Raw genomic sequence first — 16,789 nt, 5'->3', positions numbered from 1 at the left:
GTAATGTGTAAACTATGCTGATCTTAAATACTCTATCTGTACTACCAGAACACGCTCTAGTTTTCTTACATATGTCACTTACTGTGTGGTCAATACTATGCTTCTGCCAATACATGGGTAACTCGTAAGAAAAAGTAGAAAAATAACATAATTCCTAATTTCTCCATCCACAGCTGTATAGCTACCTACAAGTGAATGACTTAACTTCAGACGTGCTCTTTCTGTATATAAAGAATTTGCGGAAGTCCCAAAATATTGAATATTAGCATGAAACAGTTCAGATATGAATTGGCTCAATAAAAAAAAAAACAAAAATAGGTAACTTTCTAAAATTGTATGAGGCCTGTGGTATCTAACAACACAGACCACAGACTAGAGAGGAAAAAAGAAGAGCAGCAGAGACTACGGTTGTTTAGGGCTGTTGAATTCCAAGATACAGTATGTCCTACGATGCTCATACAGTTTCACTAGCATTACAAATGATCCCTGGAATGAAGACCCAAACACACCCACGCTTCTTGCTGTGATGAAAGCAATAGCAAAAGCTGCTCACCCTCTGGAGGCTTTCCATCTACAAGTTCATTTCACTGACCACGGCATACAGTACAGCATGCTCTGCCTTTGTGCATGGTAGGTTTACAGCGTACCCATCTCAAAAGCGTTAAAGATAACCAAGAAGTATGAAGAAAAACGCTGCTCTGACTCAGTATTTCTCAAAATTGGAAGGGGGATTGAAACTAGAGAAAGAAAAAGATTAGAATGTCAGCCCACAAAGCAGGGAGCACAGGTTCAGTACCCACACTGCTGAATCAGCAGGAGCTAGGATCAAGTACTCTTTATCAGAGCAAAGATTTCAGCTTGGCTGCCTCGTAATGCAGAAAAAGAGGCAAAGCCCCCGCTTTCACAGTGGGGCGAGATTTCATTATCCATAGGCTTCTGACAAAAAGCAATAGAGTACCGTGAAAAGAGGCACTAATTCAGCCTATATGAAGTCAAACAAAATACAACAGAACAAATTCTTACAGTGTTAGATTCAATTTTGGAAAACTTTAGAATTGCAGATACTGCCAAGTGACAGACGTTAGGAAGAAAGTGGAAGACAGGAGCATCAGAGCTCTCACATTGCCTTATTGCAAGTATCTCTTCTTTGCACTGCTTGGTTTTAAATGCAGGGTCAGCAGGCTGTATTTATTTTCATATTATTTGAAGTTTAAAAGTTAGTACAGCTGTCAAAGTAGCAAAGCCCTAGCAGGATAGCTGGCTGAGGACAAGCTACAAACAGAACTGAAACAAGATAATCTGATGATATAAATGATATAAAAAACTATAAATTATAAGTTTGTTACTTTCATCTTCAAGAAAGAAACCATACGGAGGAAAAGGGCACCAAACTACACTGTAACGTACAGCTGCATTGCTACACTGTAATGTTCTCGGGACTGTGAAGAACAACATTCTTGACTTGTGCAAAGCATTGGACGCTGTCCCACATGACATCCTTGTCTCTGTACCAGAGTAACACGGATCTGATGGATGGACCGCTCCCTGGGCAAGGAAGCGGCTGGATGGTGGCACTCAAAGAGCTGCGCTCAACAGCTCGACGTCCCAGTGCAGCCCAGTGCCGAGTGCCGTTCCACAGGGGTCAGTGCTGGGGCTGGTGCTGTTTAACATCTCTGTCAGCGACAGCAGGACCAAGCGCACCCACAGCGAGATGGCCGATGGCACCAAGCTGGGCAGTGTGGTTGAGCACTGCAGGGAAGGGATGCCATCCAGCGGGACCCAAGGGATGCCGTCCAGCGGGACCTGGGCAGGATGGAGAAGTGGGCCCGTGCAAACCTCATGGAGTCCAACAAGGCCAAGTGCAGGGTCCTGCGTGTGGGTCGGGGCAATCCCAAGCACAAACACAGGCCGGGTGGAGAATGGATTGGGAGCTGCCCTGAGGAGAAGGACTTGGGGGTGCTGGATGACAAGCAGCTCAACATGACCCACAACGTGCACCTGCAGCCCAGAAAGCCACCGAACCCTGTGCTATGGCCAGCAGGGTGAGGGAGGGGGTTCTCCCCCTCTGCTCGGCTCTGGTGAGACCCACCCCATCCCCCAGCATTGCCCCCAGCGTAAGGAGAACATGGACCTGCCGGAGCAGGTCCACAGGAGGTCACAGAGATGATCGGGGGCTGGAGGGCCGGCTGAGAGAGGTGGGGCTGTTCAGCCTGGGGACGGGAAGGCTCCGGGGAGACCTTACAGACGCTTCCAGTACCTAAAGGGGCCGGCAAGAAGCTGAAGAGGGACTTTTAACAAGGCCTGTAATGACAGGACAAGGGGGAATGGGTTTAAACTGGAAGAGGGTAGATTTACATTAGCTATTAGGAAGAAATTCTTCCCTGTGAGGGCGGCGAGGCACTGGCACGGTTGCCCAGAGCAGCTGTGGGTGCCCCATCCCTGGCAGTGTCCCAGGCCAGGCTGGATGGGGCTGGGGGCAACCTGGGCTGGCGAAGGTGGGTTTTCAGAACAATCTACATACGCACACGTCAGCTTACTGGGGCCAATCAGTGAATGAGTCTGCCTACGTACACGAATAGAAGACTTAACACTAAAAGAAGATCATCATGTGAATGCAGGTTTCAATATAGGTTTCAAATGTGTTAACAAAACAGTAGAGGAAAGCAAGGGGTTTGACATACCACATTCCTTCAGCTATGCATCTTTGAGAGTGTTATTTTGAGAACATACTGGTGTGCCAACATTCTCCTGTCTTTAGGCTACTAAAACTGACCCTTGCACTCCAGAACCCAATGCCACACTACAAATGACATGACTTATGAAAGCAATGCTGTACCTTCAAAAAAACCTGCAGAAAAAATAGATGTGGGAATGTTATCACTTTCAGAGGGCACAACCTCCATTACAGAGCCAAGCCAGTGTGTGTGTGCCTGTACCTCAATTCACAATCCAGCTCACACCCACCTTCTTTCAGCAGTTTAAGACAATAAAGTGGACTGGTCTGAAGCAGCAAAGCAAAGGATGCGCTTCCCGCTGTATCTCCTATAGGGATGGTCTCTTACAGCAAACAGATGGCTGTAGCAGGTAACACTTTAAGCTGTTTTTTCCTAAATGTACCAGATCCTCACCTTAACTTTTAAGCATATTGCCCAAAATAGGCAGTTTAACAGCTGCCTATGTACAAGGAGTTGCTCTATGTAAGCACCACTGGGAAGGCTGGCTAGAAGGGAGGAAATCAAAGTTATATTTAAACTATACTTTATACACACTAAAACAAAATAAAGATGATCATCAGAACACCACCATTAAAACACTCCCTGCCTCAGTTATCCTCCAACACATCTGAGTCACAGTGAAGTTTTACTTTTAATTTAAGAAAAGGTGCCTTCTAACATGTCCAAGGTACATATTAATGGTCTAACAATGCTTGACCTGTTGCAATAGCAGAGTGATTTACTATTCTGAAATCAAAATGGTACGTTAACACAAAACTGACATCGTGAGATGAATTCTCTTGTTATGTGGAGTGACTGAAGGAGCTATCAAGCAAGCTCTCAGGAAGGAAATTCAATTTAGCCAACAATACAAGTGGGGCAATATACCAACTTGGAACCGCATGGATTTGCTTTTGGTACCTGGCATCAACATTCACAGAGTTAATCATACAAAAGAATAATTTTTCTGGGTTGCTATTGTGTGAGAGAAGGAAAAGGGTTTCCCTTCTCCTTTTTGCCAGCCACTTAAAGCATAGTTTTATGCAATGAAATAGATCACATCCTCTTGCCTATGCAAAGTCTTTAGTCAATTTTTGTGTACATTCAGTATAATCTACTGGCTTATGAGATCACTTTTCTCTTCAGGCTAACAAAGCATTTATGTCCACGACTCCAACTGTGCATTTTTTTTTTTTTTAATATATGCATTTGTAGTTAGAAGTGCATACAGAGTGTTCTTGTACAAGGTCTACACGCTCATCCAGGACCAGTAAAGCAGAAAGGCAGTCCCCTGTAGAGAGATTTATTCACAAACTACATTTCTTTCTGCTACTCTTCAATGCCATCTTTCAGAAAAATCGAATTAATAAAACTCAAGAAGGGATACCCAGCATAGTGACAGCTCTCATAAGTTAGTTACCTTTTTCTCCCAATTATCAGAGTCTTCCTGTCAGTGCCCAGCTTCAGCAGTTTGGAGACTGTCTTTCTGCTTGAAGAGACACGCATGCATTTGGTTTGGTCATGACCCAAAATTCCAGGTTTTCTGAACCGCTGGTTAGTATACTCTAAGCACTAAACACCTGCCAGACAGTACCAGAATTCAGCTCCAAGGCAACACTCACTACCTTCGCTGTGGCTAGCATTTTATTTGTCTTTGGCATTTTATTCACTTTGGAGTTTTTGCTCTGTTTTTCCCCTTCTACTGATTTTTGTAGATTTCAGCAAACAGGGACTTCAGCAGCCTGCACAGGATGAATTAGGAACCTGATAACCACTGACTGACAATTTGTCTTTAACTTCAGTATACACAGGTGCTGGAGCCAGGCAGGCAAACACACCTGATAAATATGGATAAACAAAAGAGTTCTTCACCATCTTCCCCCATAAAAAGGCAAGGGACAAGGAACACCAGCAGATTCAAATCATACAAACGTAGTATAGTTTTTCACAGGTGTGCGCGCTGTTGAAAGTTCCACTGCTTAAAATACCCCCTAGCTCCCAGTTTGTCCAAGCTCATTCTGACAAATTCAAAATCAAAATAGAAGTACCAATGTTCTGCATATTTACTTCTAGCAAGAGGACACTGATTGTCTAAAACAGCCAGAGAAACTCCGTGGCGCTCTCCAGGTATGTAAAAAATACCTAGAAGTTGGGAGTATTCTAACACTGTTTCTAAATACCACCAGCATTTTAAAAGAGCTAGAATAGCTGGAAGTGACAAGTAGATATCATCCCCTTTGCTACAACACAGAGACTGGGTATTTTTTTCCTCCAAAAAGCCCTTGGGAAGGCAAGGAGAAATGACAGACTTGGGCTCTGTGTTCTTGGATTTGCTACTCTTCATGCAGGGGAGGTAAAGGTGTTGAGTGATGAAGGGCTTCAGAAAAAAAACAAAATCCCTGTTCCATATCAAGGGAAAGCAGATGAGCCCCATGCCAGAAGAGCCAGATTGTAAGAGACAGAGCTGCACTCTGGGACCACTTGCAAACAAAGCTGGTAGCGACTGCGATTCACACTAGCACATATGCTTGTTTTGGTGTTGAAATCTCAGTCAAGGACTTTAAAATCCTAAAGAAGAAACTCTAAAAGAACAAGACAAACAATAAAAGTACCTTTTCCATGTGTAAAAACCTAAATACTGCATTTGTTAAAGGGGAGCTCATCTACCAGAACGGTGAGCCATCAAGCCACAAACCTAACTTCAAGTACCTGGTGCATCAAACCTGTGTAAATACCTTAAAAGTCCTGCCTTCCACATCCAGGCTGTTAGTTTCAAAGATTAAACCTTTACTCATGCTTTCAGAAAACAGTTTAAGAGATTTCTGAGCTACAGGATGAAGTTCTTCTGTAAGCATGATTTGTCAGATTCCTCATTGCAAAATAAATTAAGGTTTGTTAATTGAAAAATACACTAGGAAATTCTCTACAACCTATATTAAAAACAACAGGTCACGTGATTAAAAAAAAACACAAGCAGAAAACAACTTTATCCACATGTTTCTGTTCTTGTGATCTGTAACATAACAGGGTGAATAAAGGACAAAGTAGCAGAATTCCTTTGTTTCACTCATGGGAAACATACCTTCAAAACATCATTTTAAACGCAGTTTTCAAATTTGTATTATTTCATGCAGAAGCAACACACTGCACCTTACAACAGTGCTGCTCTTATTAATGAACGTTGCAGTGCCTTAAGAAAAATGGGAAGAGAAGTACTTTCAGCAGAATCATTACACATTAAAAATTAAGGAATCAAAAAGGAAGCACAGCTCGGCACCCTTGCGATAAACATATTTCTCATTTAAACAGATCTGAAACAGCATCCTACCGTTAAAGCTGGTAACAGATCGCTACAGTGTGTGAACAGCATCACTTGTCGGTATTTAGTCACCTTCTCTTTTGTGCTCATGATGTTCAAAAAACAGGGGGGGCAGAAAGGAGGTAAGCGCTAGCAATTTATAGATCAGACACAACTGATTTAATCCAAATGGCTTTTGAACAAAGATGGCATTAGAAAATCCAAAATTTCAAATAAGTTATTAAAGAAAGCTTCTTCTTTCCCTTTCCTAACAAACTACTGTCATCTCTTTACCTCTCTCCAGCTGGACTGCAGACCTCATGAGGAGCCATAACAAATTAGTTCATGGCTGTGTAAGCTTCTGCTTCATTACACAGCATAATAATAATTCAGGAAAGAAACGCCAACCCTGCTCTCTTTACTTCCCCTCTAACTCTCTACAGGAAGCACTGTCTTCTGGTGATTTTGTTAACGGGTAGCAAGTTTATCTGATGTTCAGTCTTTCACTAAACCTTTTTAATTGCTTTTAATTTTTCAAATCAATTGAAAGAACGACTGATGGCTAAAAGGATAAAATAACAAAGTCAGAGGGAAAAGCCTATCCTGTTCCAAAGGCAACATACGCAATTAGAGATACTGCCTCAAAAAGATCCCAGTACACCTGCACGCATGCAGCCAGGATGCAGCCCTAACAGTGGTGACCTGAGCTCCTCACTTCTCAGTGCAGATAAGTAGCCTAGATACTGAAAAAAACACAATGATTTTGTTGCAGAGTTAAGATTGCATACCCAGCTTATGCCTTAGCTATCTATTTCACTAGTCTTTAAGAAATACCATGAGTATATCACCCAGGCTCGTCTAAGTGCATGCGACTATCTTCCAGCACCAGTTGGTATCATTACCTGATAGGATGCAATTAAGTTTTGATCCAAAATTGCTTTTTAAAAAGACTTCAAACCACTGCACCCTAAAATACAACAAGGTGCACGAGCCACCACCAAGCGATCAGTAGTCAGGGGGCTACTGATGCCTCAAATGTTGTCACCATCTTAGAAGCACCAGTTTGTAATGGCAAACTGCCTTCAGCAGGAGAGGCCAGCTAACACGCATGTGTACTTACTTACTCAGGGGGTTTGAATCAGTGATAAACACACATCATTCCCGTAGGAGTACTGCAAATGTATATAGCATATGGCACAACATCCAGAACTGAGATTTCAACTCTTCAGTTGAGGAATGTCAACTCAGCTATGAGATCCAACAGTCTCGTACAGCTTCATCCATGTTCTCTAAGTAACATCACCAGTTCTTGGCTGTTGTGGCAGGGAGCTGTTTCCCAAGCTTTCCTTTTCAGTATCTCTACTGGGAAAAGAACTGTTCGAGAACTAGTATTTGTATCAGCTTCCTTATTTTTAAAGGACTGCAGCCATCACTCTGCAAGCCTTTTGAGACTGTAAGCAAGGCTGCCTTACTGTGCACACTTCAGACCTTTTAAGCTGCCTTGGTCTCAGTTTCTTTCTGAAGAAAGGGACCTGCAGGCAACATGAACATCTCTAGGCTTCCTTGAAAATCTGCTACTGACCCAACATCTTCTAATGTCTTTTTAATTCCACATGCAGATAATTGTGTTTACAACTCTCAGTCCTACAAATAGGAAAACAATTTCAGTTGTTCATACACACAACAATTTGCTAAACACTGCACGTCTGACTTGAGTAAAACAAAAATCCCAGACCTCTCACAGATGTTTGACTAATCATGCCAGAAAATATTTTCTGATCTCTGAATCTGACCTGAAGCTTCCTTTTTGCAATCTTCGTATTCAACTGCTGAGGATGCCTCTTACCTTGCATCCCTTTGAGAAATACATCAAGGTGGTCAACCTTTTTGTGACCTTCAGACCATGTGATGTCGCAACAAGCAGCAGCTTTAGAACAGGCACTGGTCTGGCCACTATGTTCACATGGTTATGCCCCCAACCACATCCTTCTGCAGTTTCTGCCAGGAAGGACAACAGGGATGAGAGTGGAAGTACAATGGTTAAGTGCCAGACACCTGACAGAAGTCTTTTGTCTAGTATTCTTTTAAAACCCTGAATTTAAATGATAAATAATTAATAAATTAAATTTATTAAAGCATTACTGACGTAATAATGAGCTTAAACCCTCTCCAGATCTTCGGTAGTACAACGAGCACAAGCACTTTACCTTATGAATTTCTGTGGCTAAACCTGCAACACAGGATCTTAAACTGCTCTGATAAAAGCAGAGGACATGATCAAACCAGTAATTCAGGAAAACCAAATCAAGAAAACCATCCTGTTTTCTTTGGTAAAAGAATGTTCAGAGGCCCTCCAAATTTTCTGACCCTTACTCATGCATAGAGACTTCATTCTTTCCCAGTAATTGCTCTTTGAGATTCCACAAAAAGTCCATGAAGCCAGAGAAAAAGTGATAGGACACCAGTAAATGAAGCATGAGTCATTATCATCTGCTATCACTCAGGCACACGAATATGAATGCTGGCACAAACCTGGATATTAAATGCACTGATGACACTGACTCATAGGGCGCAGAAGTTAACCATCAATGTAGTCATCATACTCTCTATACTTCAAGCTTCAAGTGCACTCTGTAATAATGGGATTCTTCATGCTCTAGACAAATTCAGCAGTGGAAGGCCTGAGGCTTCACATCAATTCAGCCTGTATCAATGGCTAAAAAAAAAATAAACCAAAAGCTTCAAATCCTTTCAGCGAGAACCTCAAAAAGCTTTGAGTTTATTGTACCTTTTACACTTCCAAACCACTAAGAAAGCAGACCCAAATAAAGCAAGGAGGGGTGTTAAAACCAGGTCCTTCTGCTCTGAAAAAAAAAAAAACAACCAAAACCCAAACCAACCACTAAGTCCCAAACAAACAAAAAAGCAAACCAACCTCCTCTCCCTTCACATTATCTCATCCCAAAGTGAAACATAGGAGAGATTCAGTCCTAAAGCAGGTCAAGACAAAGAAAGTGAGGCTGTGGGAAACCAACATGGGTATATTGCTGCATGTATGTAATGCATGTACTCTCTTTCAAAAACATGCTTCTGCCTGATGCAACAGGTAAAGGGAGAGTAACGATTTTGTTAGATGGGAAAGAGGAAAGAGGGTAAAATTCTGATGCTTTTCAAGTCAGCAGAAACCTTGGTATCAACTTCAAACGGATTGACTATTTAACCTGAAGAGAAGCTAAAATGAATATTTAAACTCATCAGCATAATAAACAGTTGCAACTGTTTCTTTGGAAAACTGTGGTAAAAAATCCTGGCTCACTGAAGATTGCTACCATCTCCTCTATCACAACTCATTAAAGATCGAATTGTCTGTAATTGAACCATAAATCTCCTTTGTTCTTAGGGAGATTGACTGAATAAAACAAAACAGTTGATATTTACAGTAATATACTTAGCAGCAGCAAAACAAAATATTATTTCAGTCAAATTATCATGATCTTTCATTAAAATCCACATCAGGAAGAAAACAGAAAGAAAGCATGAAGAACATAAAGAGGAACAGCTCTAAATCTTGGAGTCCTTGGGTACTAGTCACAAGTTCTTAAGGATAACATTGATACAGTTAATAATCAATGAATTAATAACCTTTGGGAAAGAGGGATTATAGTCTCTGCTTGGAAAGTACCCAAGACATTCTGAAGACTACTTTAATCTAAATTAACACAAGCTTCCTAAGAAACACTCTCAAGATCATCTTCTAATTTTGAGTCGCTGAGGTTACCTGGTGAAACAGAACGACGACGAGAAGACGGGCAGATGAGTTTTCTGTGACAATACACTGCTGTCACCATCGGGGTAGGCCCTGGGAGACTCTCTCTAACTAATCATTTTTAAGAAATTGAGTGAAGTCCCTGGTAAATCTTTTAAAATAATAATATGGAATTTTTCATCTCCTTCTACACTTGTAAATCAAGTGCCTGACCTCTGGCCTTGCAAAAATAAGTGTAGGTTACTCTCTGCCTCCTGAATTTGCCCATTAATGAGTAGGAGGTTTCAAGGCAGTGGCACTGCACGCTCCAAACACAAGTTTGTTTATATTGGCATGCAAGTGTCCCCCCGCCCACGCTGATGAGTAGTTGTGGGACCCACTTACTCTTACCAGTGCCTGTCACTTAGGGGAGCGGCAATGTCAAACAGCAGCCAGAAGACAAGCCGTGCCACGACAAATGCAAATCATTATGCTTTTCTCAAGAGTATGCAAGTGGAGCACAGCGGGACACAAGTGCACAAGAGAATGGGGACTGTGCAAAACAACAATTCTTCTGAGGATCTGCAAATTATTATATTGCACACAATTATTATATAGGATTTATATCACCAAGCCACTGTCTGAGACCAAGAAACACCAACTACAATCCAGCACCACAGCACTGTTAAAGTTTGCTCTTCCTTGCAACATATAGGATGCACAATGAAAAAAAACTTGTCACTGATCACGAACTCCAACACAAAAAGGCTACAGAGGGTGGAAGCAAGGACAGGCAACCTGGGAGGAACAGAGAGACATTGTCCGAGCAGCCAGGGCTCAGGTTAGGAAGGCTAAAGCCCCGATAGAATTGAACCTGGCCAAGGGATGTCAGGGACAACAAGAAAAGCTTCTGTAGGTACATCGGTGATAAAAGGAGGACTAGGGAAAGCTTGGGCCCCCTCTGCAAGGGAACAGGAGACCTGGTTACCCAGCATATGGAGAAGGCTGAAGTACTTCTTGGCCTCCACCTTCACTGGCAAGCGCTCCAGCCAGACCACCCGAGCGGCAGAAGGCAAAGGCAAGGACTGGGGGAATAAAGAACCACCACTGGATGAGAAGATCAGGTTCCAGACCACCTAAGGAACGCAGAGGTGTGCAGTCCATGGGACCTGGTGAGAAGCATCTGTGGGTCCAGAGGGAACTGGCAGGTGAAGCGGCTGAGCCACTGTCCATCATATTTGAGAGGCTGTGGCAGCCTGGCAAAGCCCCCACTGACTGGAAAAGGGGAAACATAACCCCATTTTTGAAAAGGAAAAAAAAAAGGGAAGACCCAGGGAAGGGGAACTACAGGCCAGTCAGCCTCACCGCAGTGCCCAGCAAGATCACGGAGCAGCTCCTCCTGGAAACTGCACTAAATTACATGGAAAACAAGGAGGTGGCTGGTGACAGCACACTGCATCACTAAGGGAAACTGTGCCTGACAAACTTGGTGGCCACTTGTGCAAAGCATTTGACGCTGTCCCACATGACATCCTTGTCTCTGTACCAGAGTAACACGGATCTGATGGATGGACCGCTCCCTGGGCAAGGAAGCGGCTGGATGGTGGCACTCAAAGAGCTGCGCTCAACAGCTCGACGTCCCAGTGCAGCCCAGTGCCGAGTGCCGTTCCACAGTGGTCAGTGCTGGGGCTGGTGCTGTTTAACATCTCTGTCAGCGACAGCAGGACCAAGCGCACCCACAGCGAGATGGCCGATGGCACCAAGCTGGGCAGTGTGGTTGAGCACTGCAGGGAAGGGATGCCATCCAGCGGGACCCAAGGGATGCCGTCCAGCGGGACCTGGGCAGGATGGAGAAGTGGGCCCGTGCAAACCTCATGGAGTCCAACAAGGCCAAGTGCAGGGTCCTGCGTGTGGGTCGGGGCAATCCCAAGCACAAACACAGGCCGGGTGGAGAATGGATTGGGAGCTGCCCTGAGGAGAAGGACTTGGGGGTGCTGGATGACAAGCAGCTCAACATGACCCACAACGTGCACCTGCAGCCCAGAAAGCCACCGAACCCTGGGCTGCATCAAAAGCACAAAGGGTTGCTGTGCCGATCGCTTCTTTGCCCTGAAGCATCTCTTCTGAAGATACACAAGCACCTCATCGCTCATTGTGCTTGAGGACTGTTGGGAAGGTTCACGAGGAGCTGGGGCTGCGGCACTGTCGGCATGCTGATGTCCTACAGCTCTGCGCTGCCGCTTCCACAGTGACTGAAATTAAGGAACAGTGTTGTCACGTCTGGTGGGACGTGGAAGTTGGAGGGCTGGCTAGTGGCAGCCAGCAGGGCTAGAAGGGTAGGTGACATACCAGTGATCAACGGCTGACTGCTCTGTATCAGATACATCAGCAAGTATTTCTGGGAAGTCAGAGTCCTGAACAAAGGCAAACTTCAGCTAACAAAAAAAACCCCACCCAGCTTCACCTTTTACACACGAGGTTCCTCCCTCCAAAAAAATTAGTTCTGTGCTTTAAGTCTCAATCTTCTGACATGCCAGACAAAGATTTCACTTCTTGTATCCAACAACTCCAGCAAGACACATACAGTGAAAGAAATTAAAGGTACAACTCCAGTAAGCTGGTACATGTCAATGGCCCCAAACTTTACTGTAGCATCTGTGATAAGTAAAGTATCGATTTCCTCCTGTCAGCACGGGTGGGCAAAGAGCCCTACACCACAGATATTCCCTATTATTTCTGTAAAGACTATCTTTGCTCTCCTTATACCGAGAGGGTCATAGCCTCCCCGTGGAGATGCCTTTATGGCCTGTGTAAAATTAAAACAGGGAGCCTAATGGGTCTTGTTAAAGATTTAACAGGCACACTGATACCTAGCTCAAATTGAACTTAACGCCTCAGTTTGCTCGTGTCAATTTTCTGAAACATGGTGAAAAAAGGTAATTGTCAATTAATGAGACCATTGACTTGGGGTTGGTGGAAATCAATAACATGAAACAATATGAAGCTATACAATCTTAATCAGTATTCTATAATGAAAAGGCTTTTAGATAGATACACAGAGTAATTGGCTGTTCCCTTGTGGCCCATTCTCTCAACTATAGAATAGTCCAATTAAAATATAACATCAGCAGCAACACAGTTGTTTGTTTTGTGGTTTGGGTTTTTTGGTGGTTTGGTTTGGGGGTTTTTATATGCACTAGGTTATATTTGCTAAATCAAAAGTTGCAGACACTGGAAGAGCATACACAGAACATTAAAACACGGATCAAATGCAAGGGATAAAATTCAGGTCATGCATTAGTCATGCACCTTAGGCTTCCAATAATTTTATGTACAAGCTTGACCATACAATTCCCATTTCTTGGGTTCCACCAGAAAAACAACTTGGCTCAAATAGAAATTTCCTCTTTCCAACATTGGTTGTAAAAGCCTCTGAGAACAATTTCACATCTTTTACAGGAAAAATGAGACTGGTTTGAGATTAAAACTGCTTATTGCCACAGAGAATACGAATCCACGGTCTTCCAAAACCAAGAAGAAATACCAAGAGTTCTTCAAGAGGGTCAGAAAGGCTGGACAGGTATAGCACCAGAGCATATGCCCAGGAAAACTTTTTCACCCACTTACTCATAATTTATAATAAAATGAAAGGATTGTATCAACACAGTCTCATTAGGTTGCAAGAGCAAGAGAAGTTCATGAATGGAAGACCTCCTGCAGACAGCGTGCCCAGATGTATTTCAAGAAAGGTCCACATTTCCTTTACCTAGACCTACCCTTTCGAGTTCATTATTGACTAATGCATTCTTAGACTAGTTTTGCTTACTAGAAAATTTTATAATACAAGGTAAGATAAAAAATTTATTACATATTTGCAATACAACCTGGCTCCTAAACAACAGAGCAAATTATAGGGGGGGGTGGTTGTTTTTTACATGATAAACCATCACGTTGCTATCTCTATGAGTGGGCAGGCTGTCCACGTTAGAAATGTGATCTTCTACATCATAATCTACCCAAACTCACTCTGCTTTTAATCTTAACAGCTTGATGGGAACCCATGAGACATTTAAAACAACAATAAACCCCAGATTATTTCTTTGACAAGTTAAAAACTAAACTAGATGATTCTTCTTTAGCATATGCCAGTTTGAGAATGTCAGGCCCAGTATCATAAGGAGGTGATCATTTGGACCCAGAGAGATAGCTTGGTACTGGAAGAATCAATGGCAGAACTGGAAATCAGACTGTCTGTCCAGTGATGCAAGCACACACACCAAAAACTGCAGCTGTGACCCAGCCCATTATATCCCAGTAAAAAATTCTGACTGATCAGCTGCAAGAAGGAAGCCTTCATTTCACTGAGGTTGCTCTTCGTCAATCTTATCAAACATTACACAACAAATTGTATTTTGCATTTCCTTAGATGTGGCAGGTAGGTTGGAAACTAATACTGTCTAGACAAGTAGTTCTTACAAGGCTAAATTCTTAGCCAGTGGGACAGAAGTGACCCACAAAACATTTAGGCCACAGAGACAGCAGATCAAGCACTGTCACTTTTAAGAGAGAAGAAAATAAAAATTAAAAAAAATTAGTTCTCTCTGGGAGTTGGATCCCCCATGTATGCTTAGGCAGTGCTGTGCCAGTACTTTGAGGTTTTTTTGTTTTGGAGAAACAACACTAAGTTATTACTTTCAGGCATTTAAATGCCATGATCTCTGATGTGACAATGCCAAAGAAATACTGCAGGGTTAGTAGAACGAAGCAAACCAAAGAAAAACCACTGTGATTAGTAAGGATTACAATTCCCAAGGTGATTTCAAAAGATTATTTAAGCCCTCTGAGAAGGAAAAGCATGGAAGAGGTGTCAGCATTCCAATAACAATGCACTTGTTATCCACCATCAGCTGAAAATACTATAGCACTTGGCATCTTGTTAAAATCAGATTCACTCATTTGATTACAAATAGATTTTTGTCCTCCAAACTGAAGTGACTCTTAAGCTTTGGGAACATCACAGCGTATTGGACACGGTCACACAGGTCATTGCAATTTTAACGCACAAGCTCAGCACAGCATTGCTATGTTTCAGAGAGAGACTGGAAAGCTGCAATTGAATAGCAGTATGAAACTGTTTACTTAAGGACTTTTTTAAAAAGAATTATTCAACTTATTAAACTCATTGTCAGGCTTGAAATTAAATACACAAATGCATTCAGCATTAAAAAAAAAAAAGTGCTACTTTGGTGTCTCACAGTACATCTCAGCTTTAGCATGAGTTCCATATAGACAGAAGTAAGGCAAAGGGATGGGGGAGAGCAATCAACACAAACCAGATTAACAGTTCTGGTCTGGAGACTAACACTGGTGGAAATGATTCAGTGTGCCAGCGTTGTAGCATATCAGCCATCACTTTACAGGGAGAAAGGAAATGAGACATACAAGTGGTATTACGGGAAAGTCTGCTAAAAAGGCAATGGCCCTTTAGGAAAGGGCATTTCCATAATGGCTATCCCTTCTGTCTCATTAGAACCATTGGTTTTGGGTTTTACACAATTAAAAAAGCATCACCGCTATTGGAACATTTACCAGCTCTATAGCTTCCTTACTTGTTAAGAAGTGTACAAACCCTACAATCTAGTGTAACATTCACAGGCCCTGTTAAAGGTCAGCAGCAAGCAGTCATGAAAGCAAAGAGGCAGTGGTAGATTACATTTTGAAAGGGAAAGAGGAAAGAATCACTGAAGATAGAAGGGAAAAGAAAAAGGCAGAATTCCAGTAGCAGCGAAGAAACTAAACCACCCTACACTACCAAGCATCCTCGTTCTTCTCCCGAAAATACCAAAGCTTTTATCACGCAGCTGTCAAACACCAAGACACTGTTTATCATGGAATAGACAAGTGCAAAATCCAGTGTAGGATTTTCATATTCTGTAGTGGTATACCTACACAAATAAAGGGAGGCTTTCTTATAATTAAATACAAATTTTAAAAAAATCACACAAGAACTCCATTAATTTTGATATAAAGTCCAGTATATTCAATGCCATTCCTGTATTCATTTCCTAGTATGCCAAAATTTTCTATTTTTAGTAACAGCACAGCAGACATTGACAGGTAACAGCCACTCTCAGAAGACGCATTTGAGACTTAGGGGGTCCTGTGAAATTACCAAACCAAAACTGGTTTTATGTTGAGATAAACATAGCAATTAGATGGGTCTTTTTCAAAGAGATTTAATATACCTGTCATTACAGAAAAATCCCTAGACATGAGGAGAAAGGCAACACAGATTTTGTTTTGAGCTGTCTGAGGACTTTATCAGTTTGCCCATACTGACTTACATTAAGCTATGAGCATTGAGGTCTCCTCTGCAACCAACAAGGCCAGAGCCCTGTCAAGTCACCATTTGCCACATTGGAAAAAGAGGAAAGGAAAAAAAATCAATATATTAGTTATTCGCTTCAGCTTCTTAAACTACCATCAACACACCTCTACCTTGCCAGCCTTCCAGAAAAAGCAGGCAAACTTTGGCAGACACCACAGGTTTTGTGTAACAGGTTTACACCTGCCCATTTTTAAAGACTCCCAAGATAAAGCAGCTGAGATATCAAGCAAATCCCAAATGTGCCAGCAACAGAACTCCAAATGCATCACTTGCTGCCTAGCTACGCAAACCTCTTAAAAAAACCCTCAGCTCCTGAGGCTTTCTGGCCCGTCACAGTATCCCCTCTGAAAGGCATCCCGGCTGGGCTCCTGACGCTCATAAATCAAACAGCTGTGCACAGACTGTACCATTTCATGTTTGCTTTGGTCTGCAGTGTACCGATAGTTACTACCAATTAAAATCTCCAGCAGACCAAGATCTAGAAAGAGACATAGTAGCAGACTTCAAGCTTTCACTAAATAAAGCTGGGGAAAACCAACACAAAGATGCAGCATCTACCTCAGCTGATCCAGTAGTTCTCTGGAAAGCCCCTGAGAATGTTAATCCAGCAGAAGAAAGCATGTTTTAGAGATGCTTTCCATTCA

General features: G+C 42.5%; 1 protein-coding gene across 5 annotated transcripts in view; it reads right to left on the bottom strand.

Moving 5' to 3' along the window:
• The window catches only part of LOC130152288 (transmembrane protein 263-like), a 204,936-nt gene that overhangs the window by 158,842 nt on the left and 29,305 nt on the right, over positions 1-16,789 (bottom strand). The gene's annotated exons all lie outside the window — the stretch shown is intronic.

Source organism: Falco biarmicus, chromosome 7 (genome assembly GCF_023638135.1).
Source record: "Falco biarmicus isolate bFalBia1 chromosome 7, bFalBia1.pri, whole genome shotgun sequence".
NCBI lineage: Eukaryota > Metazoa > Chordata > Aves > Falconiformes > Falconidae > Falco > Falco biarmicus.
This window is presented reverse-complemented; position numbering and strand designations above follow the sequence as displayed.